The sequence below is a fragment of the Pongo pygmaeus genome, chromosome 4, assembly GCF_028885625.2.
Source record: "Pongo pygmaeus isolate AG05252 chromosome 4, NHGRI_mPonPyg2-v2.0_pri, whole genome shotgun sequence".
Taxonomy (NCBI): Eukaryota; Metazoa; Chordata; class Mammalia; order Primates; family Hominidae; genus Pongo; species Pongo pygmaeus.
The window spans coordinates 1693526-1719589 of NC_072377.2; the positions used below are offsets into that span (position 1 = coordinate 1693526).

Sequence of the window (26064 nt, forward strand, 5' to 3'; positions counted from 1 at the left end):
TGGGATCCAGTGGGATCTCCCTGCTGGCCCAGCAAGGAGGGTGGGCTCAGAGCAGGCTAAGGTCAGGGGGAAGGGAAGCCTCACTGTGCAGACAGATGCTCTCTGCAGGGGACGCTGCTCACTGGAGTGTGGAAGATGGCCAGAGATGGGGAGATAGGGTGGGGACAGGAGGTTCCTGAGAGCTGCCCCTCCCAGGGGAGGTGAACACAGAGGGGCCTTTGTCATAAAGGGAGCCCATCCGTGTCCACAGCAGACAGGGCTGGTGCTCCCCAGCAGGTGGGGGTCAGAGGTAGGTAGAATCAGGTAGGAGGCAGACAGCCCTTCCTCCAGGACCCTGTGCGATCCGCTGGGCCCTGCACTTCCTTCCTCTTTCTCCCTGTTTTCTGTCTGTCTTCCCCAGGGTTGAATTCCCTGAAGCTGAGCAGAGCTTCCCCTGCCTTGATGTCCGCCCACAGCAGGACCACAGGGGTGCAGCAGGTGTGCAAGGAAGGCTGGAAGAATCCATGACCTGCAGAGGAAGTGCTTGCTCAGTGACTGGCAGGATGGAGCCGCTGACTTTAGGGAGGATGCGGACCATCCAGCCTCGTGGTCGTCCCTTCAGAGACCTCCAAGCCCATTTCTGTGTCACCAAGCGGGGGAGTGCTTCATGAGTTTGGGTGTTCAATCAAGGACACTTTGGGGCCCCTGGAGAAAGAACAAGGTGGGTAGCGGGCAGCCCAGGGCATCACTCTAGTTTTGAAAAGTTCTCTGATGGATTCTAAGGTGCAGCCAGAGCCATTGACCTTCTCTAGAGGACAGCACTAGTTTCCAAACTCGGTTGCACTTTGGAATCCCCCACCCCACCCCACCCCTGCCCCGAGAAGCTTTAGAAATACTGACGCCACTGTCTCACCAGAGGGATTCATGATCAATTGGTCTGGAGTACAACCCGGGTGTGGGGATTGTTAAAAGCTCCCCAGGGGATTTGAACTTTGCAGCCTGGCTTGAGACCACTAAGTGTGAGATTCCTATGCAGATTAAGCCTGGACTCCATCAAGGTTCCACGGATGCTGGGTGTGGGGCCATGGGCTGGCCTGGCCCAGATCCAGCTCTATAAGGCCCCCTGTGTTACTCTAGCCTCGGTCCTTTGAAAGATGCTTCCGTACCCCCCAAACCATCCCCTAAGGGCTTTGAGGGGCCAAGGTGGTCCTCAAGGAAGATGAGTGACCCTCAGTTCCTTGCTGGACACCCCCTCCCTCCCCAGACACACAGATTCCCTGCAGGTAGAAGGAAAGAGGGAAACAAGGGGCTCCACCAAAATCCCCGCATCCCGTCCTGTCAGCCCCACCCCAGACACATCTCCTCCCATGGCACAGCTGCCAGTGAAACCACTTTTTCAAAATTATGACTGAGACAGTGAAAGAGAGCTAACTTAACCAACTCCACCTTGCTTCTAACCTCCAAGCTGTCCTTGTTCATTCCTGGGCGTAGGCTGAACTAACTTGGGGAGAAACTTAGTTTATAGTTTAAACAAAAACAAAAACAGCCCTTTCCCAAGGTAACCTCCTTCTGGCCTGGGGACTAGTTTGCCTTTGTAGGACTAGCAGCCACAAGATTAGAAATTATGGTTTAGGAGTCATGCGGCTGGAGGCTACTAGATTCTGACCCTCCCTAAACTGGTCCTAGGATCAGTGCTTGAGAAATTTTGCAGACCCTTCACTTGATGGATCAGCTGGCATCACCCAGATCGATAAACTGGCTCATCTGATCTTGTGGCCCCCACCCAGGAACTGACTGAGCGCAAGAAGACAGCTCCAGGTCCCTATGATTTCATCCCTGACCATTCAGCATTCCAAGCTCACTTGTTTCCCTTCATCCACTAAGTTGTCCTTAAAAACTCTGCTCCCCAAATGCTCAAGGAGACTGACTTGAATAGTAATAAAACTCTGTTCTCCCACACAGCCGGCTCTGTGTGAATTACTTTCTCTATTGCAGTTCCCCGTCTTGATGAATCAGCTCTGTCTAGGCAGCGGGCAAGGTGAACCCCTTGGGGAGTCACACCAGCACCCTTCGCCAGCTCCCACCAGGCCCAGGCACCCCCCAGGCTGACCTGGGCCCATCATCCTCTGGCCTTTGGGTGGGCCTGGCCCAAGAGAGGCTCTGCAGGGGTGGGGGCAGGAGGAGCTGCATCGGGTCCTGGTGCCCCTGTGCTACTGCCAGGCCCTGGGTGGCTGCTTGCCTCCCTGGCCCAGTGGACACCACTGTCCCCTGGTTCCTGCTCTCTCAGAGACTGCAGGGCTGCCTTCTCCCCTGCCCTGCCACCTGGGTGAGACGCCACTGCCCATGACAGCTCATTCTTGCTGCCCAGGAAGACCAGCGCCAGACAAGTGGAGAATACAGATTTTACCGAGGGCAGTCGCATGAGGGGCCGGGCCCACTGTGGAGCTGGGCTCCGTGGCAAACATGGCAGGACAGTAAGAGACTTGTGGCCAGGGAGCCGGGGTTGGTGGGTGGGGAGGGACCACCAGGAGACATGGAGCCCCCCTTTTTCTGGCAGAACCAACCTCACAGAATTCCTGCTGACTGGCGGCTGGGGGTCAGGTACTGAGGGTCAGAGAGAGGAATTTTCCAGATACTGAGGGTGGCCAGGTACCTAGGGTGGGGGGTTCTTGCTACACTGACCTAGTGCAGTTCTCTGCTAAAACTGGATTGTACAGGCAAGGAGGCAGATGAGGTTCAGGACAGCAGCTGCAGTTTGGACCACAAATAATCTATCACAACCCCCCACCCCCAGCCAGCTGCCATGGGACCCTCTCCTTTAACCAGTTGAGCACCCCTCCTATCCTTCATTCCTAGAGAGTCCACTGCCCCTCACCTCCTGCCACTACCTGCCCATCTCATCCTGCAGCAGCCGGAGGGATGGTGGGAAACCCAGGCAGGACTCACCACTGCCTCGCTGGGCTCCGCAGGGGCGCCCATGGCTCTTAGGACAAATCCGGGCTCCTTGCCTCGGGCACTGGCCCCATGGCCCTGACCCCTGCCCTTGCCACCCTCTCCTCCCTGCCCCCCACGGCCCCGACCCCTGGCCTCACCACCCTCCCCTCCACACCCCCCACGGCCCTGACCCATGGCGGGGCCACCCTCTCCTTCCCACCTCCTAGGGCCCTGACCCCCACCCTCTCGCCCTCTCGTCCCTGACTCTCACTGCCGCCCTCATAGCCATCTCCTCCCTGCCCTCAGGGGCCCCTCAGCAGCCTGCCTGGTCCGCCCAGCATAGCCACCATCCCTTCTGCTCAGGAAGTCTCGCCCAAGGCACTCTCTGCAGAGGGCCCCTGTGCCCCTGGAATGACCCCTCCCCACTCTCCACCACTTCCAAGCCTCAGGCATCACTTCTGGGGGAGCCTCAGGCTCTCCTGGGACTGAGCTCCCTCATCTTCCTCCTCTCACTAGGACCTGGTTGGGGAATTCCACAGACGTGCCCTCCATGAATGGGACTTTCTGAGGACCAGGGTGTTACTGCAGAGGGCGTGGCATGTGGGGTGGATTAGCAGGATTTGACCCTGTGTTGGGGGCATGGCTGAGACATGGAGCTCTCACCGAGCCATGCATTCCTGAGAGATGATTTTTTTTTTTTTTTTTTTTTTTTGAGATGGAGTCTTGCTCTGTTGCCAGGCTGGAGTGCAGTGGCGCGATCTCGGCTTACTGCAACCTCCGCCTCCCGGGTTCAAGTGATTCTCCTGCCTCAGCCTCCCGAGTAGCTGGGATTACAGGCACACACTGCCACACCTGGTTAATTTTTTGTATTCTAGTAGAGACAGGATTTCACCATGTTGCTGAGGCTGGTCGTGAACTCCTGAGCTCAGGCAATCCGCCCGCCTTGGCCGCCCAAAGTGCTGGAACTATAGGTGTGAGCCACCATGCCTGGCCAAGATGATGCTCTTAACCGTGGCTGGGAGGCCCTGCCGCCATCTGCTGTCCTGGCTGTGGGGCAGGCAGGGACCCCAGGAGTGTGGGCAAGAGAAGGGTGTGGGCTGGGGCTGGGGTGATGTGGTGGGGCCCAGGAGGTGCTGCTAGAGAGTTGGGGTGAGCCCTGTCGTTAGCCAGGGACAGTCCCTCTGCGGTGGGGAAGTGGGGGCGGGGATTCCTGGACATTCATCATTCCCATAATCAGGAGGTGGCAGAGCCCTGGCTTTGGGGGTTTGTCCGGACCTGCTGGCCTCCTTCAAAAGGCAAGAGACCTGTCTGGGGCTGGATGGGCTGCCTGGCCCTCACCCGAAAGGGATACAGTCCTTGCAAGCCCTCATCTGCAAACCTGGAGCCAGAGGCTGGCCACAACGCCCTGTGGTTCTGGTGGGGGTGGGGGAAGGGAAAGGGCCCGGCTCTCAGGGTTCCCTGTCATGCCGTGCCAGGTCTTGCTGACTCAGGGACTGTGCTGGCCATGGCATCAGGGAGAAAGGTTGCAGCCGGCAGGGATGAGTGAGGTGGGTGGATGGGCACCCTGCCCTGGGTGTCATGAGCACCTGCGTCCAGAGAACCTCGGCAGACATGGGACTCGATTGGGATCCTTGGGCTGAAGCTCTAGCTGTGGGCTGGGCCTTCTCAGCCAAACTCATTCAGACGACTGCAGTCTTAAACTCAATTTAATAGGAAGGGGAGGGAAATCCATCCCGGGGGGAGGCTCAGTCCTGCAGCCCCAAGAGGCTGGCGATGTGATGTTTGCTGTGGGAGTGCAGACTCCTGGCCTGTGATTAACTCCAGAGGATGTGCCCGCATCCCATCCTTGATAAGAGGATCCCACAGCCAGGGAGTCCTGCACAAAGACGCCTGCAGGAAGGCACCGGCAGCTCTTAGAGATGGGCGGCCCAGGGAGGGATAGGAAGAAGCTGGTCCCACGCTGCCCACATTGTGATGTTTACCAGTGCATCCTCCAGCCTAACAGCTCTCAGGTTTGGTTCACCATGTAAGCAGCTGGCAGGCTGAGCACAACCTTCCTTGGCCGTGCACTCCTGTGTGTTTGGGCAGGTGGGCTCGTAGGTGCCGGAGATGGTTCAGGCAGCATGCTGCGTGTTACACTTGCCCTGGCACTGGGGAGTTGGAGCTGAGCCAGGCGGAGAGCATCCATAGAGGGAGGCACAGAACAAGGCAGCAGCGCAGCGCCCACCGTTCACTCCTGCCTAACAGATGCCCCCAGGGGCAGCACCTTCAGATGGTGGATGGCAGCCATGTCCTTACCTCACGACTCTGTGGTCAGCAGCAGGGCCTGGGCTCAACAGGGAGTTCTGCCCACCTCCCCATGACCATGTGACCATGTGGCCGTGGCTGAGTTCTCTGTGGGCTGGAACCTGGGCTGGAACAAGCAGCCGACATGGCTGGTCCAAGGTCTCACTCCCAGGCAGGCTCGTCCACTCATTCCAGTGGCTTCTGGGGAGGGCTCCAGGACAAGGGTGGAGCCCTTGTCCAAGGCCCCCTGAGGCCAGGTTCTGCCATGACATGAAGTCTCTCCCAGGGTGCTCCATTGGTCAAAGCAAGGGCAAAACCAGCTGTGATGCAAGGATTGCTATGCAAAAATAAGCACATCCATGTAGCATTTGGGACATACTTAAAGCACTACATGATTTGTTGTTTATCTGAATCTCACATTTAAGCTGGAGTCCTGTCTTTTGTTGCTGTTCTTGCTGGTGTGTTTCTGCTATGCCTGGCAACCCTATTCAAGTCACGATTCAAATCATGATCGATCAGAGAAAAAGGCCTGGTGCATGGAGAGCTTTTCTCCAAGTCCTGGGCAGCCTTGCTGTGGAATACTTACCCTGGGATGGGGCTGTGTAGAGGGGGATACACCAGGCTTCCTTGGGAACATGTAGCTGACATCTTAAAACCACTTTTAAGAAAGTCAGGGTCCCGATAGACAACTCTGGCGCGGGTGGGTATGAAGGAGGGGTGAGCAGCCCTGCAGCCACCCGGCTTCCCCCAGTCTCCTTGTCATGAGCCGCAGTCAATGCACAGTTGGTCCCTGGGGCAGAAAAGCAATTGTAGGTCCTGGTCCTGGTGGTGCCCATGCTGAATCTGTGACCCGACCAGGACCCTCCCTGGGCTTCTGAGTCTCACACAAAAAAAGGGAAGTCAAATCAGATGCCTTGCACATCCTATGCACCTGCATAAATTAATTTTCATTTGAGCTGCTATTCAGTGCGACGGAGAGGAACTTCTGGGAACTAAACTAGAATCTGATTTCACGGTTATTTTCTTTTACATGTGGATAAAGGAAGTTCTGGTTGCCTTAGTGACTTTTATGACAGTTCCCATTCTTGGGATGGTCCTCATTCTGCACCTTGCTGCTCTGTTCTATGTAACATCCAGGCTGGGAGGGGAGGGGGCTGGCCCTCCTCCTCTGTCGCAGGCTCTGCAGTGGGTGACTTGGTTCCGTCCTTACCTCATCAGCTGGGCATGTGATCTTGGTGCTCTGAGCCTTGTTCTCTGTGCTAAGAACATGGGGTTCACTGGAAAAACTGACATTGAAATGGGCTTTCCTTTCTTTTTTAGAAACAAGAAGATTTTCCCACTCCATATCTGAAGATCTGTCCTTTCCTTTTTCTATTTCTTGTAGTCATTTGCATCTCTGCAGCTAAGTGCATCCCTTGGGCTTTCTAGGGTTCCCACAAAGTGTCTGCACAGAGGAAGCCGGTGGGGGAGAAGCGGGTGCCTCCCTCTGCTGTCCTCATTCTCCAGCAGCCCTTGCCTCCCAGATAAAGAGGCCACTCTGAACATGGGGAGCCTGGCCGTGGCAACCCCAGGGGTGACCCCAAATCCACTGTGGGCCCAGCCAAGGCCCAAGAGCAAAGGCCCTGCTGGCCCTCGGCTCGGTGAGATCCTGGCAGAGGTGGCGGCTGTGTCTCTACCTGCTTCTCCAAATTCCTTGAAACAGGGGGACCCGGATGTGCAAAGCTGAAGACCTAAGATGATGGACCACAGGTCCCAGGGACCCCCTAGTGGGGATGATGAGTGTTGACCGGCCCAGTGCCTTGATGACCCCCTTCTGCCTGGGAGGAGTCCCAGACAAGGAGCCCCTTAGCACCGAACAGAGACGGCCCAGTCCAGCAGGCAGCAGACTCTGCACATCTGGAAAAGGCCTCCCGTGGGTGGCCCTGCCAGGCCCCTCAGGGAAGTGAGCATCCTCACAGTGCCTTGGTGCCCACTCCCTCCATGCTGCCCCAGCACCAGCCAGGTCTGGATACCCCCTGCAGTCTGTCCCTTCGGGACAATTTGGAGACCCCTGCATCCCATCCAGGATCATGTCCCGCTGTCCCTCCTGACCTGACCCTGGGAGGCTGGAGCTCCCTGTGTACCCTCCCTGTGGTCAGCCTCAGGATCCTCTCCTCAGACAGCCCAGAGACCCCGAGCCAGCTGCACATGTCTACCCTACAAAGGCGCCTTCTTCCTGTCCCATACCTGGCTCTGCTCCATTTATGAACAACTTGTTTTTGAGATCAAATGTCTATTGTTTTCAGAAAATTTAGGGATTAATGTGCTACACAACTCTCTTTTTAAAATTAATAAACTTTATTTTTAGAGCAGTTTTAGGTTCACAGCAAAATTGAGCAGAAGGTACAGAGTTCCAGGGACCTTCTGCCCCTGGGCAGACACAGGCTCCCCTCTACAGATTTCCCCACTAGAGGGTGTGTTACTACCAAACCATCATCATCACCCAGAGTCCACAGCCTGCATTTGGGCTCACTCTTGCACTGTACAGTCTAGGGTTTGGATAAACGTGTCCACCATTGAAGTGTCCATATGTGTCCACCATGGAAGTCTCATGCAGAGTATTTTTGCTGCCCTAAAAAATCCTTTATGCTCTGCCTGTTCATCCTTCCTTCCCACTCATGCCTGGAACCACTGATCTTTTTACCATCTCCATAGTTTTGCCCTTTTCAGAATGTCCTAGAGTTGGAATCACACAGTGTGTAGCTTATCAGATTGGTTTCTTTCACTTACTAATAAGTATTTAAGTTTCCTCCATGTCTTTTCATGGCTCATTTCTTTTTAGGGCTGAGTAATATTCCGCTGTCTGGATGTGCAGTTTATTTATCCATTCACCTACTGAAGGATATCTCAGTTGCTTCCAAGCAAATATGGAATTATTAGGCAAGGAATGGAATTATGAATGAAAGCTTTATACTATAAACATTATGAATAAAGCTTGTATAATGAACAATGTTTCTATGAGCATCATGAATAAAACTTCTATAAACATCCACATGCAGGTTTTGGTGTGGACACATGTTTTCAACACCTTTGGGTAAATACCAAGGAGTATGGATCCTGGATTACAGGTTAAGCGTATGTTTAGTTTTTCAGAAACCACTAAACTGTCTTCCATAGTGGCTTTATCACTTTGTACGCCCACCAGCAATGGATGAAAGTTCCTGTTGCTCCACATCCTGGCCAGCATTTGATGTTTGCAGTGTTAAGGATTTCGGCTATTCTAATAGGTGTGTAGCAGTATGACCTTGTTTTAAGTTGCATTTCCCTGAGGACATATGATGTGGAGTAGCTCTTCAATGTTTACTGCCATCTGTATGTATTCTGTAGTGAAGTATCTGTTCAGATCTTTGCCAATTTTTAATTGGGTTGCTCATTTTCTTCTTGTTGCATTTTAAGAGTTATTTGTATATTTCAGATAACAGTCCTTATCAGGTATGCCTTTTGCAAATATTTTCTCCAGGTCGTGGCTTCTCATTCTCTTGACATTGTCATTTACACAGCAGAAGTTTTTAATAAAGCCCAACTGGTCAATTATTTATGAATCATGTCATTAGCATTATATCTAAAAAAACCATTGCTATACCCAAGGTCATTTAGGTTTTCTTCTATGTTATCTTGTAGGAGTTTCATAGTTTTGCATTTTACATTTAGGTCTGTGATCCATTTTGAGTTAATTCCATTTTGAGATGATTTTTGTGAAGTGTGGAATGTCTGTGTCTAGATTTATTATTTTATCTGTAGCTATTTTTTGAAAAGGCTATCCTTCCTCCATTGAATTGAATTGTCAAGGATCAACTGACTAAATATGTGTGGGTCTATTTCTGGGCTCTCTTTTCTGTTCCTTTGACCTATTTGTCTATTCTTTTGCCGTTACCACACTGTCTTGACTACTAGAGCTTTATAGTAAGGCCTGACCTCAGGTAGCACCAGTCCTAGAACTTTGCTGTTCTCCTTCAGCACTGACATGTCTATTCTGAGTCTTTTGTCTTGCCATACAAACTTTAAAAATCAGTTTGTCTGGATTTGCAAAATAACTCACTGGGATTTTGATTGAGATTACATTGAATCTACAGATCAACTTGGGAAGAATGACATCATAACCATACTCATGGAGATGGAATATCTCTCCAATTATTTAATCTTTGATGTCTTTCATCACAGTTTTGTAGTTTTCCTCATATGTATCTTGTAGATATTATTATACTTATACCTAAGTATTTCATTTGTGGGGGTGCTAATGTAAATGGTGATGTGTTTTTAATTTTGAATTCCGCTGTTCATTGTTGGTATATAGGAAAGTGATTGCCTTTTTATATTAACCCTATATGTTGCAATCTTGCTATGATTTATGCCAGGAGGATTTTTAGTCAATTTTTTTTTGGATTTTATACATAGATAGTCATGTCATCTGTGAACAAAGACATGATCATAGATGACATAATTTGTTTTACTTTTTCCTTCTCAATCAGCATACCTCTTATTTTCTTTTCTTGTCTTATTGCACTGGCTAGGACTTCCAGTATGATGCTGAAAAACAGTGGTGAGAAGTGGCATCACTGCATTCTTCCTGGTTTCAGTAGGAAAGCTTCTGGTTTCTCACTATTAAGTGCAATGTTAGCTGTAGGTTTTTGTAGATAATATTTGTTAAGCTAAAGAAGTTACCCTCTATTCCTAGTTTGCTGAGAGTTTTTATCATAAATAAATGAAATGAATCATGAAGTCCATTTTGTAATAACACTATATCACTTTGCAGGTAGTGCAAGTATCCTATATAACAAAATAACCCTAAATTTTCTTTTCCATCCCTTGTTATCGTTGCTGTTATTCATTTCTTATACATAAGCATATATGTAAGCACTGTTAACTGAATGCATTGTTGCTATTATTTTGTTAAATCCAACAAAAACTCCAATATTTTCATCTATTAATATAATCATCTGGTTTTTCTTTCTTAGTCTGTTGAGTGATGGATTTTGTTAATTGAACTTTGAATGTTGAATCAGACTTGCATACCTGGGATAAAACCCACCTGGTTGTGGTGTATAATTTTTTTTACACTGTATTGGATTTGATTTGCTAATATTTTGTTGAGTATTTTTGCATCTATATTTATAAGAGATATTGGTCTTTGTTTTTTTTTTTCTTGTAATGTCTTTGTCTGGTTTTGGTATTAAGGTAATGCTGGTCTCATATAATGAGTTAGGAAGTGTTTGCTTTGCTTCCATCTTCTGGCAGATATTGTAGAGAATTGGCACAATTTTTCCTTAAATGTTTGGTAGAATTCACCAGTGACCCCATCTGGGCCTGGTGCTTTCTGTTTTGGGAAGTTATTAACTATTGATTCAATCTCTTTACTATAGACCTGATAGTCTATTTCTTCTTTTGTGAGTTTTGGCAAATTGTGTCTTTCAATGAATTGGTCTATTTCCTTTAGGTTATCAAATATGTAAGCATAGAGTGGTTCATAATGTTTCTTTATTATACTTTAAATAGCTATGGGATCTGTAGTGATGTTTCCTCTTTCCTTTCTGATATTAGTAAGTTGTGTCCTCTCTTTTTTCTTAATTATCCTGGCTAGAGTCTTATCAATTTTATTGATATTTTCAAAGAACCATCTTTGGATTTTCTTTTTTTATTTTCTGCTTTTAATGTTATTGTTTCTGCTCTAATTTTTATTTTCTTTCTTCTGATTACTTTGGATTTAACTGCTTTTCCTTTTCTAGTTTCCTAAGGTGGAAGCTTAGATGATTGATTTTAGATATTTCTTTTTTTTTTTGCGATAGAGTCTCATTCTGTCACCCAGGCTGGAGTGCAATGGCATGATCTCAGCTCATCGCAACTTCCTCCTCCTGGGTTCAAGTGATTCTCCTGCCTCAGCCTCCCAAGTAGCTGGAATTACAGGTGCGTGCCACCACATCCAGCTAATTTTTGTATTTTTAGTAGAGATAGGGTTTCATCATGTTGGCCAGGATGGTCTTGAACTCCTGACCTCAACTGATCCACCTGTCTCGGCCACCCAAATTGCTGGGATTATAGGCATAAGCCACCGCGCTCGGCTGATATTTCTTCTTTTCTAAAATATATTCAATGCTATAAATTTTCATCTAAGCATTGCTTTATTGCCATTATTTTGCTATTATATTGCCATTATTTTGAACACAGTGTTACCTGTTAGATCAACTAAGAATATGAAAAATAGAACTTTTTATTTAACTTTCACTCATTTCTTCTTCAGTGTCCTTTCTTTCTTTATAAAGATCCAAGTTTCTGACCTCCGTAATTTTTTTCCCTCTAAAGAATTTTTAATATTTCTTGCAAGTAGGTCTGTGGACAAGAAATTTCTCAGTTTTGTCTAAGAAAGTCATTATTTTTTCTTCACTTTTAAAGGATAGTTTCACAGGGTATAGAATTCTAGGTTGGTGAGCTTCTTTTTTATCAACACTTTAAATATTTTACTCTACTCTCTTCTTGCTTAGATGATTTCTGAGAATAAGTCATATGTGATTCTTATCACAGCTCCTCTATAGGGAAGGGTTTTTTCCATGTCATTTCTCTTAAGATTTTTTCTTTTACTTTGATTTTCTGAAGTTTGAATATGATATGAATAGGTGTCTCTTTTTTTTTTGGCATTTATACTGCTTGGTGCTCTCTGACCTTCCACAGATTCCTGAAGATCTTTGGTTTGGTGTCTGACATTTGTTTGAGAAAAATTCTTCATCATTATTGCTTTAAGTATTGCCTCTGTTTCTTGATCTCTTTCTTTTCCTCCTGGTATTTCCATTAGGCATATATTATACCTTTTGTAGTTGTCCCACAGTTCTTCTTAGATAGTGTGTTTTTTTCTTTGCTATTCAGTTTTGAAAGTTTCTATTATCATATCCTCATGCTGAAAGATTCTTTCCTCAGTTGTCTCCAGTCTACTAATGAGTCCATCACAGGAATTCTTTATTTCTGTTGCAGTGGTTTTGATCTCTAGCATGTTTTTGCCAGAATTTCTACCTCTCTGCTTATGTTATTCATTTGCCCTCGAATGTTGTTTGCTGTCTACATTAAAGCCTTAGTATATTAATCACAGCTTTAAAAATTTCAGGAATCCCAATATTCCTGCCATATCTGACTGATTCTGATGCTGGTTCAGTCTCTTCGAACAGTGTTTTTTGCCTGTTAGTCTTGTAATTTTTTGTTGAAAGGTGGACAAGTTGTACAGAGTAAAAGGGAACTGCTGTAAATAGGACTTTAGTGAAGTGGCCGTGCTGTACGGGCAGTGTCTATGGTCCTATGTCTCGGTCTCAGCCCCAGTGAGCCTGGGGCCACGAGCTACACCTCTCAGATTCTTCCTCCCTTAGGTGGAACAGGATGGCTAGAGTGGGCTGGAGTTGGGTGTTTCCAATCTCAGCTCTGATAAAACTGTAGCAGGTCTGGCTCTGGTTAAATAGTTTCTTCTGAAGCTTTGCTAAGAAGAGAATGCTCTAGTGTAACTCAGAACAGCCCCTTTACCTTTCCCCTGCCTAAAGCACAGGCGACATTTCTCTGATGTTCACTGTGGGCACTGCAGGGCTCCTGGAGGTAAAACTCACAAAGGTGTGCCCCCAATGCCTGGGTCCCCTGGAGTTGATAACTCTCAGACTTGTCCACACTGAGCTTCCGGCAGCTCAAGAGGTTTCTGCTCATGTGTTTCTGCTCAGGTAAGTTGTGCTTCTCTGTATCCACCTGTCTCTCCAATTGTGAGGGCAGGGGCTTGCCGTGTGACCTTACTTGTCTGATGAGTCTAAGAAGAGTTGTTGACTTTTCAGTTTGTTCAGCATTTTACTTGTTTCATTAGGACTGAGGGGAGACCTGAGTGCCTTACATGCCAGACTCCATAACTCCTTTTTACAGCTTCACTGTGTCTATGCCAAGCTGGAATCTTTTTCTACATTGTCAATGCTAGATACAGCAAAATGATGACCAATGGGTTGGATACTTCAGCAGGTGTTCACTAAGCACCTATTAAGGCTGGTCCTACACACTGCAGTGAGGACACAGAGGTAAACAGCGTCACCAAGGGGCCTGCATCAGGGTGTTAACGACCTTGAGGTTGTTCACAGGACAAAGGACAAGTTGGGAGATGAGACAGAGGACCCAGTGCCACCAACTGGGGCACTCTCCGTCTTTAGCCCCAGCCAGAAGACAGTTCCCGGGTGCCCAGGAGTTCTCCAAATGTCCCTGGCAAACCAGTGGAGTGTGACAGAAACAAGATTAAAATAAAATGGTTCAGGCTGCTGGCCCTGGCCTCCTGCCTGGAACTGGAGCTCTGCTGAAGGGATCTGTGGGGGCCGAGGGTGCTGCCTTCACAGAAGCTGATGGTCAGGATTTCCCTACAGTGCTGAGGGCTAAGTGGTGTCCCCCACACACACTGTTGGAGCAGTAGGCCCCAGCTCCTCAGAACACAACCTTATTTGGAGACAGAGCTCATACAGTAGTAGCGTGGCCCCAATCCAATATGACAGCGTCCTCATAAAAAGGGGATATTTGGACACAGATGCACACACAGAGACCCCATGTGGTGGAGAGTGATGTTGCCGGGAGCCAAGGAACAATGGATGGCCAGCAGCCTCCAGTCACTAAGAGAGAGGCTGGAGCCGGGCCTCCCTCGGCCTCCAGAATGAACCAACCATGCTGACACCTTGATCTTGGCCTCCAGCCTCCAGAACCATGCAAAAACAAACTTCCATTGCATAAGTCCCCATCCCCAGGAAACAAATGCAGTTAGAGTTGTGAAAAGCAGAAACTACTGAATATACGAGGCTTTTTCTGATCCACTCTCCCTCATAGTCAGATGTGGAGTTTGAGAGTTCATTATTGAAATTCTAGTAAACAAGCTGACTCCACGTTGATTCTGGAAGCCGCTGACAGTGGAGGCAGGATTCTCTGTAAACTCCCAGTGTGGTTTTGTGGCCTGAGCCTTGGGCCCGGCTCTGCCAGCTGATGACCCGCTGTCCTCCGTGCTCCATGTGGCGTCTTGCTGACCGTCTGTTGTTGGTAGAGCCTGAGGAGGTCAAAGTCCCAGGAATGGTTCGTCAGCATTTGCTAACCCTAGAAATGCAATCCCCAAGTCACTGACCCCTGGCATTAATTCTGGGTGCTGGGGGGTGGCCGTGGGCAGCTGGGCCAGTGTCACTGCCTACAAATGGTCCTGGGGCCCTGGGAATGGGTGCGTGACAGGTGGGAAAATGCATTTCCTCCAAAAGGCAGAGCCCGCATAAGTAGGGGCCGCTCCCAGCGTTCATCTGCCGACCTCGCAGCTAACCCACTGTCCTTGGCACCGGCTCAGGAAGCAGCTTAGCTCAGGACGATGGCCATGAGAGCCACTTTTCGGCTCTTCTCTTCCTTTCCCTCCTGAGGAAAGCCTCACCTGGGAAGCAACAGCTGGAGGGAGTGAATGGTTTTGTTACGCTTGGAGAAAGAACAGGTTTCGTCACGGCCTTCCCACCCTGACCAGCAGCACCTTGGGATGTGGGGGGCACTGACATGAAGAACCCCCCAGGCAGGTCTCCCTTTCCCAAGGAAGAAGCCCCTGCTGGCCCAGGTGGCTGAGAGAGCTGCAGACAGCACCCAAACCACTCACTGGGGTGCCATCCACACTCTGCACTCTGCACCCCACACCCGGTAGAGCAACCCCATGTGCCAGCAAGTGACCTCAGAGCAGCCTGCCCAGGCCCGGGGCTCGTGGCTTGCCTGTTTCCCGGGTGGGGGAGGGCGGAAAGGCGAGTGTGAGGGAGCGGCTGGCTGAGAGATTAGGATCTCAGCCCCTCTACAAGATGCATGAGCCTCGCGGCTCCTGTGCGGGCCCCATTCCTCTTCTGATCCATTAGCGGGGTCTCCATCACGGCTGTATCTCCCTTGGAGGTCGGGTAGCATCCATCCTGGCTGGCCGCACCCGCATTACCGTGTCGCATGATCCATCCGGTGCCTCTGCAGACAGTGGGCACTAGGACAGACGGGCTGGAGCTGGCATATCGTACGGATAAACTGTTTATCACTCCATTGACGCCACTCCAACTCCCCGCAGCTGACCCCACGCTCACTAATGTCTAGATCGTGGGCAGGAGAACGGCCGTCCCTGGGGGTCATGGTGCGCATCTCCTCGTTCTTTGGTGCTGAGGAAGGAGGTGGCAGAGGCCTTGGAGTAACAGAGCCAGGGTTGTGGGAGAGGAAGGTGGCTGAATGTGGTGAGGGCCCTGCCAGGTGCTTTGGGAGTCCTGTGGGACTGCAGAATGAGCACGTTCGCTCCATCGTTTGATGACAAAGGCACCCGGTGTCCTTGAGCCGAGCACGCACCGTCCACTTGGTAGGGGCATTAGCCTGTCGGAAAGCTGCCCGGTGCAGGGGGGGCTTTCAGCCTGCAGGACACCGAGAGCTGTCTGTAAACCTCTCCATGGTTGTGTGGACCTCAGGCCGAGGCAGCCTGCAGTGAAGGAAGATGTTTTGGAGAAGCTGTTGGGGGCTGAATCCCTAAACGCAGGGGACACTTCACGCCCGTGGAATTTGGAAAACCGAGGCAGGGACAGGGAAGGGTGTGGGACTCAGGAACAGGAGCAGCTGGTGCTCCTTTAACTCGCTTGGTGGCAGTTCTTGCTTCTCTGTAGAAGTCCGTGGCAGTTCAGGGTGTTTCCATCTGAGATCCTACACTCAGCCGGGGGCCCACGGTGCAGCCGGGCCCCGGGCCCCGGGCCTTCTGGGCAGCAAGGGCCCTGGCAGGACCCTGAGGGCTGGGCCGAGGAGGGCGGCTTGCTCCGGGGCACCCGTCAGGGGCCCCACACGGCGGCTTTTAGGCCTGGAGTGGCAAAGACGCTGCTGCCGCCTGGGCTCGGCTCCCATGACTGTGAAGGACCCTCGTCACTCCCCGTTGCCTGCCTGAGCTGCCTGGGGACCCTCCTGCTGCGTCAGCACAGAGCCTGGAACCGCGGCCAAGGCAGGAAGCTCCCGTGTGAAGGCACCAAACACGGCAAATGCCCTCACAACGCCGGGCCCCTTTCCCTGTGGACGTGAAGTGGGAACGGTACGAGGACGTGACGTGAGAACGTGACGTGGAAACGTGACGTGAGAACGTGACGTGGTAACGTGGCGTGGACGTGACGTGACGTGATATGACGTGAGGACAGCGTGGCAGGAGCGGCGCTTCAGATCCAGCAGGGAGTGAGACGAAAGAAGGGTAGAAGAGGGGCCCCCGGAGCCCCGCGCGTCAAGGTTTGTGTGCCGGCCAGGCTGCGGCGGTTCTGGGCGATAGGAAACAGAGTCAGGACACAGACCAGGGAGGGCCGGGGCGGAGCCGGGGCGGAGCCAGGGCACCTGCGGGCGAGGACGGCTGGGTGCTGGGTCCCCGGCGTCAGGGCGCAGTGCCGCCTGGTGGGCGTCACCCTTTCCCAGGGCTGCTGGGACACATGGCCGCAGCTGCTTGGCTCACCACAGCGGAAGTCGGTCTCTCTCATCCTGGAGTCCGCGCGGCTGAGGGCGAGGTGTCCTTCCGGGGGCCCTGAGGGGCTCTGTCCCCGGCCTCTCCCCTCGGCGCCCCTGCCCGGCCAAGCATTGCGCCAACCCCACCCCCACCTCACGTGGCGTCCTCCTTCACGGCTCGGGGACTTCTCTCTGTCACTTGCGGAAACACGCGTCCTTGGATTTAGGGCTCTCCTTGTTCCCGGAGGCTCTCATTTCAAAGTCCTGACCTTAAGGACAGCTGTAGGACCCAATTTCCAAGCAAGGTGGCATTCCCAGGCAGGAGGGGTTAGGACCTGGGTGTGTCTTTTGGGGGGACTCCATTCCGCCCCCGACAGGGCCTCAGGGTGGCCATTGCTTCTAAAGTTGGATGTGGGGCTTGTAGATTTGCCACGGCCATCCTGGTATTTTTGAGTATTTGAAATGACAGATTTACCACCTAGGAAAGTGAAGCAGGTGCGAGCGAGTACCGAGGCTGTTCATGCAGGTCCCCACCCCTGGCTGCAGCCCCCACCCTGACCCAGCCTCGCCTGTCAGTCCTTCCCATCCACCTGTTCTGGGGCCACTGGCACCTTGTCCTCTTCCTCCCTGACCATGCCAAGGGGTCATCGCCTCTGGTTGTCAGCCTCGTTCCCATGGATGTATGTTCTTCCCACCACTGGTCAGCCCCTCCTGGTGTCCACCGGAATCTCAGCTGAAGTGACTGATCCGGAGGGACTCCCTGCCACCCCGCTACAACCTTGCCCTTGCCTTGTGTGTGAAGAAATAGAAGCGCTAAGGGCTGGCAGCTGTGAACCCCTGTGGGGAGTGGGGACTTGAGGGCCTGGGCCTGGGGCGCCTGGAGGAGCCCAGTCACCACCTGCAGCCACCCAGGGCCCCCAGGCACCAAGGGGCCCCAAGACCCCAGGCACTGTGTGTCCATCTCAAGAGTGACTCAGGCTCACAGGGGCCCCCACTGCTGCCCTCTTGCATCCCCACAGACACGTCCGGAGTTCTCTCAACCTCTGCTTGCTCAAGTTCAGACTCCAGTTTGAGGACATCCAGCCACACATAACTTGGATGAGCAGCCCTCATTTTGTGTTCAATAAAAGATAACACAAGAGATCATTAGAGCAACTATGTCAGAGTAAATGTATTTCCTTGTTCAAGAGTGAAGTTCCTTCAGGAACATCTGCAATTTGCTTTGTCTTGCTGAAAACAATATTTTCCCAAAAGACCCCAGCATGAGGGCCTTTACAAAACGTAATTCATATTGCATAAGTTCCGAAGCGTTCAGCGCGAATAACAAATGGAGGGTTAGTGAAGTATTTATGCTCTGCTGTGAGCGTGGCATCTATAAGTCATGGGGGTCCCAGGCACCCGGCCCAGCACTCACTCAGGATGTGCTCGGCCCCCACGGCTGCAGCCGAAAAGAGCCCTGCTTCTTCCATGTGGGGGAATGTGGTACTTTGGGCACAGACGCAGCCAGACTTGGCTTTCTTGTTACCTACGGAGAAAAGGGAGGGCTGATAAGAGGAGTGAAAGACATCCTACCTAGCAGGAGGATGTGTCTGAGATATAAACAGCGGATGAAGGGCAGGGGTCTAGAATGAGCAGGAAAGAGCCAGCCTGACTGAAAGGTGCCCAAAGGCTGGCAGGGCCGTTCCCGACTGAAGGAGTGCCAACCAGAAACTCAGCACCCAGGGAGGTGGTGTCCTGTGAGCTGTTGGGGACATGCAATTTATGTTACAGAAATGCACTGTCACACCCACAGTGGGTTCAAGACTACAGTGTTGATGTGCAAATATTGCCAGAATGAGGGACGCTGAGAACTCCTTGACACTTCTGCGTGCGAATTGGCACAGCCACCTTGGAAACTGTGGGAACTGTCTGGGCCTCCAGCAAGTCCACACCTCGTCTGCTGTCGTCCTAGAGATCCCTGTGCACACGGACAGGGGGCATCCACGCCACCCGTCTGTAGTGGACCCCGAGGAAACCACTAGGCTGCCGTCAAAAGTGCATGGACAAGTAAAGCCTGGCATTGCCAGGGAATGAAAAACCGCACAGTGAATGACCTCGGCCCAGCAGTCCCACACTTAAAAATCGATTGTGAAGGCATGCCGAGAAAGGCACCAGACGATTTGTGTCCAGACCTGTTCGCTGGACGGAGTGAAAAGGTGTGCAACACATAAAGGGCCAGTGGAGTGCACTGATGAGAGCCCTGGCCTCTGTGGTTTAGGAGAGAAAAAAGCTGAGCACAGAAGGGTTGGTGTACGATGTCCCCTCTTTTATGTGGAAATGGGGCAAACCATGTATTTTCAGCTGTGCTGCACCTGTATCCCCACCTCACACACGTTCATCCCACCCCGAGAGGGTCGATGCCCCACTTCCCGTGTAAGCAGACCTGTGACTGGGGTGGATGTGGCCTTAACAAAGCTGGGTCACCAAAGGCAGTGATCAGTGGCCAGAGATTGGTCCATCTGGGACGTCCACCTTGGAACCCAGCCGCTGTGCCGCTGAGAAGCCAGGTGGCCATGGGGAGACCATGCGGGGCCCCCGGCCACAGCCCACATGGGGTCCCCCCGACAGCCACACCACACACCGAGCACCTGTAGGATGTGTGATGGGCCTTCCTAGGACTGAGGACCCAGCCTCCCACTGACTGAGGGGCCGAGCCCATGTCTGTCCAAACTGGATGAAAGAGCAAGGCTCATTACCTTGTTATTTGAAGCACGGTGCTCTGAGGCGGTGGAGGACCGGAACCATGACCACAGTGCTGTGGACACACATATGTACATACACGGTAAAAAGAAACGCTGGGAGGCTAAACCCAAAATCAACAAATCTACCAGGCACCGTGGCTCATGCCTGGAATCCCAGCACTTTGGGAGGCCAAGGTGGGCAGATAGCTTGAGCCTAGGAGTTCAAGACCAGCCTGGGCAACACAGAGAAACCCAGTCTCTACAAAAAGAAGAAAAAAAAAATAGCCAGGCCTGGTGACTCGGACCCGTGTTCCCAGCTGCTCAGGAGGCTAAGGTGCGAGGATCACTTGAGCCCAGCAGGTTGAGGCTGCAGTGAGGTGAGATTGCACCACTGTACTCCAGCCTGGGGGACAGAGCAAGCCCCTGTTTCAAAAAAAAAAAATTAACAAATCTACCTTGAAGTGGAGGTGTCAGGGAGGGGTCAGCAGGGTCAGGGTTGGGAGAGAACCTTCTCGTGGCATATCCTGTTAACACAGTTCAGTTTGGAATCATTATGTTTTGTACAAACAAGAATAAAACTAAAGCCAAAAGAAGAAAATGCCATCCTGAAAATTGAAAACAAGCCAAGACAAAAGAACCTAATGATGTATCAAGTTGGTGACAAATCCCGAGAGAAAAGCATTGCTTCAAGTGACTTTGGAGCACAGCGTTTTGACTTCATTCCTCCACAGAAAATGTCATTGGGACAAAAGAAGACCTGAAGAAATTGGAGGCATCACACGGTTATCGTCACACGGACATTGTCACACAGTCATCACCACACAGCCATCGCCACACAGCCACTGCCACATGGCCATCACCACACAGCCATCGCCACACGGCCACCGCCACATGGCCATCACCACATGGTCACCTGCAGTCAGCTGACATTGTATTGATGGGGAGTGCACGCCCAGGTAATCAAACATAAAGGAAGGTGGCCACTCAGCCGCTGGGAACTGCAGATGAGGGGACTGAGCTGTATGTAGGGAGACACCGTGGCTTCTGGGGGCTGGGGCTTGTGCAGCCTCTTCCAGTTCACCTCATTGCCTCCTGCAGGGAGCAGGTTGGATTTCTCGGGCTCAGGATGGCAAGTGTGGCTACTAAAGTGGGGTCTGTGGCCTTGCTGAGCACAGGCCAGCGGGGCGTTCCCCGAGCATTCCGCAGCAGCTGCTTCTTCAAAATTAAAAGCATCTGAGGCAATCAGATACCATGCTTGACACATTCTCCATGATTCCAGCCTCTTACCTATTACAAGTAAACAAATCCTGCCAGGATTTTGGGTGACCACAGTTAGCAATCTGCCTTCCTGCCTACCGACCCCTGAATTGTTACCCTGGCTCTCCCTGTTGCCCGGCCACCTGGTGACAGCTGCCAGATATGGGCACCTCCCATGGCCTCGGGACACCCAATGTTCATGGGCACTGCCTTCCTGCATTCTCATGAGCCCTGTGGGATCAGTTTCCACACTCACCCTACCACCTCCAGCCCTGACTGACCCCAGGCCGAGAGTGTGCACACCATTTCCCAGCCCCCCAGAGACTGCCCTGCATGGGAGCTCACACACCCATTGCACAGGTGGCCTGGCCAGGAGCCTTCCCCGGATTTGCTGAGGAAGGTGCACCTTTGTCCTCTCCCTCCATGGGGACCTCCACCCCCTCGTGCCTCTCCTTCCTCCATGGGGAACTCCGCCCTCCCCTCCCTCCGCCACCCCACCTGGGCCCCTCGCCCTCCGCTTCCTCACACTCAGGCCTTGGGCTTTGCGTTGCTGTGCTGACAGCTCACTGCTGGCTGCCCTGCTGTCGTAGCAAGTCTGCTCTGCTCACCCTCCTGAGTCCTGAGTCTTCCCGCTTCTCACAGGTCCCTTGCCTCCTCCTGTCTGCTGCTGCTGGGTGTGCAGTCCTGTGAGGGCCACTGGCTTTGTTTGGCTCTCGATGCGTCACAGCACCTAGAACTGGCCCTGGCGAGGCCTTGAGGCAAAAGCACACGCATGCCTTCCAGGTGCTGAGAACAACCCCCGGGAGCTGCGACCAGTGGGGACCCCCGTCCCTCAGGCAGCTGAAACCTCCCTACAGCCTGTGCAGCTGAGACCTTTCCCCTCTTAGCTGAGATACCCCCTTGGGCAGCTGGGACCCCCTTTAAAGCGACCGGGATCCTGGTCCCGTGGGCAGCCGGGACCCCAGCCCAGGGCAGTGGGGCCCCTACCCCAGGCTGTGGGATCCCTCTCCCCAGTCCTGGTGAGGCAGGCCTGGCTGATTCTCAGCGCTTTTCCGACATTATCCCCCAGAACTGACACCCTGACCCAGCCCAGCAGGCACAGGACTGGTCCAACCCTCCCTGCCCCTGCAGTGTGCCGACACCCTCCTAGGACCTCTCCCCATGGGCAAAGAAAAGAAGAAAAATAGAGGGACCTGGAGAATGTGGGATATTTTGGGTAGAAAGTGAACACCTCCTCCTTCCAGGAAACTCTTTTCTCCTCTCCCCAGGGACTTGGTTTCCACTGCAGACGCTGGGGGGGGCAGCCGTGCACGGCTCAGTGTCCTGCCAGGTACGACTTGTCCCTGTTTGCTCCGATGACATTTTGAAGCCACTCTTTCTCACCACAGAGATGACAGAGCAGGGTGTGGAGTGCGTCTTAGCGCAGAGGAGTGCCACTTTGCTGTGATCGTGGCTCAGAGGAGCTTCTTCTCCAGCGATGCCGCCTTCATGACGCTGACCACGCCATCCCAGCCTTTGCCACCCGCTTCTGCCAGCCTGGCTCTTCCCACACACATTTCTACCACGTAACAAAGAACTGGACCCTCCAGTGCCATGGGAAACCAGGCTCTCAAGTGAGTTCTTTGGGAAAACGAGAGCTGGGAGAGGAGAGGGTGAGATGGGAAAACACACAGCAAGTTAGTCTCCTCACAAGGAAACAAACAAACTCCATGAAAACATGACTTTGCAGGACAAGACGCAGGACCCCGCAACCTTGAGTGATAACATAAAAGGACCCCAGTTGAAATGCTGGCCAGAGCAAACTGTTCTTTCTACTCTGAGCTCCCTAGACCTCCATCCACCCAGATAGGTTTAGCTGCCCCGTGGCGACCTGCCCCGTGGACCTTTCCCTCCAAGCCCAGATGGTGGCCAGGACAGCCAGGCAGTGGGAGGTGCCCCACCAGCCCCTAGAAGATGAGAGACCCCAATGGGGAGGAGAGACCCACCCCCCTTGGGGCACGGGGAGTGCTGCAGCCAGGGAAGATTTCCTAGGACGAGAGCTTTTCCACCGGCTCCCTCTGGGCCTGGGGAGCCCCCATCCTCGGTCCTGAAATGAGGTGGTCACCCCTGACCAGGGGGCTTTGGCTCCTGGTATTTTCTGGTCTGTCATGAAGATCCTTTTCCTTTAAGTGCCGGCCGGAGCCTGAGCGCTCCGAGGGAGCCCCGTCTGGCCACCTTGCCTTCAGCAAACCGAGTGGTTTTATCTGGATACACACGTGTGCATCTTGTATCCAAGTATGTAGAATTGTAAAAATGAAAGAATGATCGTTAAAACTTTTAGAATGTTTTACTTTTGAGGGTCGAAAGGGGAAAGGGTGGAGGGGATGAGGCAGAAGCTCAGGTTCTCTGAGCAGCCCCAGCTTTGTTTAGAGGCAACTTTGACCCCCTCATCAGTATTTTACGTAAGTATGAAAGAATCAATCCCTAAAAGTGGAAAGCAAAAACAAGCAACAGCCTAACTATGCATCAAGTGATGGCAAAACCACGCTGATGACTCTTGTTTCAAAGACAATAAAACACAGAGATGTGGCTGGAACTCCCAGATGGGACAAAAGCCGGGAAAATAGAAAACAAAGGGCCCTCGACATCCTGCTGTGTCCGGGGTCCATGCTATCATGGGCAGCATTGGTGCTGGTGCCCTGGGCCCTGGGTGCAAGTGTGGGGGAAAGTAACCGGGTCCTCAGGGCAGTCTGCTTGGGAATAGATGTTTTCAGCTCAGGAGAACAAAGACTCAAAGTAGGAGGCGAGGAGTTACCTAGAACCCTTTTCAGACGGAGTCTCACTGTCACCCAGGCTGGAGTGCAGTGGTGTGATCTTGGCTCACTGCAACCTCTGCCTCCTGGGTTCAAGCTATTCTCTTACCTCAGCCTCCCAAGTAGCTGGGATTACAGGTGCACACCACTACACTTGGCTAATTTTTGTATTTTTAGTAGAGACGAGGTTTCACCATAGTGGCCAGGCTGGTCTTGAACCGCTGACCTCAGGTGATCCACCCGCTTTGGCCTCCCAAAGTGCTGGGACTACAAGCGTGAACCACTGCACCCGGCCATGTTTCTTAATAAAACATAATGTACGAGGACAGTGTCTTTATTCTGAAAAGCACCAGTTTATACAAAGTACAGGAGACAGAGGAACCTGACCCAACAGTGATTCATCATCCAACCCCTCGGCAGGGAGACACGGGGAGGACCTGAGCTGGACTTCGGCAGGGAAAGGCTGGGGGTGCCTGAGCTGGAGAGCATGGCCACTTCGAGGGCCGCTTGTGTTTTTCTTTTTCTTTTTCTTTTTTTTTTTTTTTAGACGGAGTCTCACTTTGTCACTCAGGCTGTAGTGCAATGGTGCGATCTCAGTTCATTACAACCTCTGCCTCCTGGGTTCAAGCGATTCTCCTGTCTTAGTCTCCTGAGTAGCTGGGATTATAGGTGCCCACCACCACACCCAGCTAATTTTTGTATTTTTAGTCAAGACGAGGTTTTGCCATGTTGGTCAGGCTGGTCTCGAACTCCTGACCTCAGGAGATCCGCTGCCTCAGACTCCCAAAGTGCTAGAATGACAGGCATGAGCCGCCGCGCCTGGCCTGGGTGTTTGGTTTTATTCAACGCCCACACAGGGTCTGGCACCTTTGACCTTGGCTAAGCCTGCCAGCCTGGCTGTTTCCTTAGCTGGCCTGTGCTGTGGACTCATCTCTCCAGGGACCAGCTCTCCCTCGCCCTGCTCTGATCAAGGGTTTGGCTCCAACTTAAACCACTATTGCCCCTGCTGAGGATGGAGCGTTCGTGCCCCATGAAATTTGTATGGGGAATCTATCCTCCATTGCAATATGTTAGGAAGTGGGGCCTTTGGGAGGGGACGAGGCCACGAGGGTGCAGCTCTCATGATGAGATTAGAGCTCCTATGAGAAGAAACACCAGAGCCTCCTCTCTCTCTGCTGTGTGAGGACACAGGGAGGAGGGGCCGTCCGTGAACCAGGAGGGAGCCCTCCCTGGACCCCACTGCTGCCAGCATCCTGACCTCAGACCTTCAGCCTCCAGACCTGTGAGGAACCCACGTCTGTTCTTGGAGCCCCCCAGCCTATGGCATTTTGTTATTCCAGCCTGAGTTGGCTAAGATACCCCAGAAAGGGAGGACTTTGTCCCCTCTTCCCAAAAATAGTCCACACTCTACTTTTGGCTTTGAGACTAACGTTCTAATCTAGCAATCTAAAGCCTTATGATTTTTTTTTCACTCTATTTGATTTTTGCTTTGTTTTGCTTTCTGATGTTTTAATTACCAAAGTAGTGTATGCTCATTGTAGCAAGTCAAAGAATGTGATGAAAAAGTTAGCGGTCTCCCTCCCTGCCATCAAACACACCTGTGAGGTGCAACGTGAGAAACTTGGTTTATCATTAATCTGTCTCTGTGCCTTTCTCTGTGTGCGTGCAAACACACACACACCTCACATTACACATACGAGTGGGCTTCTTTTCTGTCTCATTATTTTTAAGCAAAACCAGGACCCATCCCACACCGGACTCTTAGGACACGGCCTTCTCTGCTACTTCACATCTCCAGCTGCTGCTGAGCCAGCTGTTTTGGTGGACAGCTGCCTTGGGAAAGTGCCTGTTTGCACATCGACAGTATGGGGACCAGGGACCCTGGGGTCGGCCATGGCTTCACATAAAGGAAAGCCTGTTCCTCCTGAGGCTAGCTGAGGACAGGCGCCGTGTTCCACTCAATGTCTGCTAAAGGCAGGCAGCCGGCAGGGCTGCAAGGTTTTGTCCTCATAAAAAGCCTTCAATAAACACCCCTAAACCCCTATGGTTATGCACAAATGCTAAAATGTCTGCATGATACTTTTCCCCTGGCCCCCAGTCCCCGCCCTCCTGAGCAATTGCTGGATAAATCACATTCACTTTTAATTTAGTGGACATGGCCAGGTAAGATTCTCAAAAGATCATTTCAGTATGCACTTCTGCCAGAAACGTGAACTAATTCCCCGCACCCTCAGCAGCTCCAGAGGTGCGGGGTTTTGATGTTTGCTGTTCCAAAGCGGAGAAGCAGGCTCTGCCGTTGCCAGAGTTCGCATTTCCCTAACCCTGCACTGTGCCTCATTTTAAATTATTAGTTGTTCGTAGATCGTCTTTGGCACATGGCTAGTTCCTGTTCTTTGCTATTTTTCCCATTGCATTGCCTGACTTTTTCTCAACATAAAGTAAGAGAATTTGGTCTATGAAGGATACTAACCCTTTATCATACGAACTGCAAACATTTTTCTCAGTCTGTCACTTGTTATATTGCTATAATTTGTACTTGCCATGTAAAAATACCTAATTTGACATTGTAAAATATATTTAACTTTTCTTTAAGGTTTTGAGTTTTCTGTTCTGGTTAAGGG

The 26064-nt window shown here is 51.6% G+C and overlaps 2 long non-coding RNA genes across 2 annotated transcripts; both read left to right on the forward strand.

Moving 5' to 3' along the window:
* Window positions 1-221: 221 nt before the first annotated feature.
* On the forward strand, window positions 222-1939 carry LOC129036947 (uncharacterized). Its single transcript, XR_008502696.1, has 3 exons — window positions 222-289; window positions 401-700; window positions 1666-1939. It is a non-coding gene; the product is annotated as an uncharacterized LOC129036947 (long non-coding RNA).
* Window positions 1940-10333: 8394 nt separating this feature from the next.
* On the forward strand, window positions 10334-26033 carry LOC129036908 (uncharacterized). Its single transcript, XR_008502683.1, has 3 exons — window positions 10334-16467; window positions 22040-22264; window positions 25175-26033. It is a non-coding gene; the product is annotated as an uncharacterized LOC129036908 (long non-coding RNA).
* The last annotated feature ends 31 nt before the right edge of the window (window positions 26034-26064 follow it).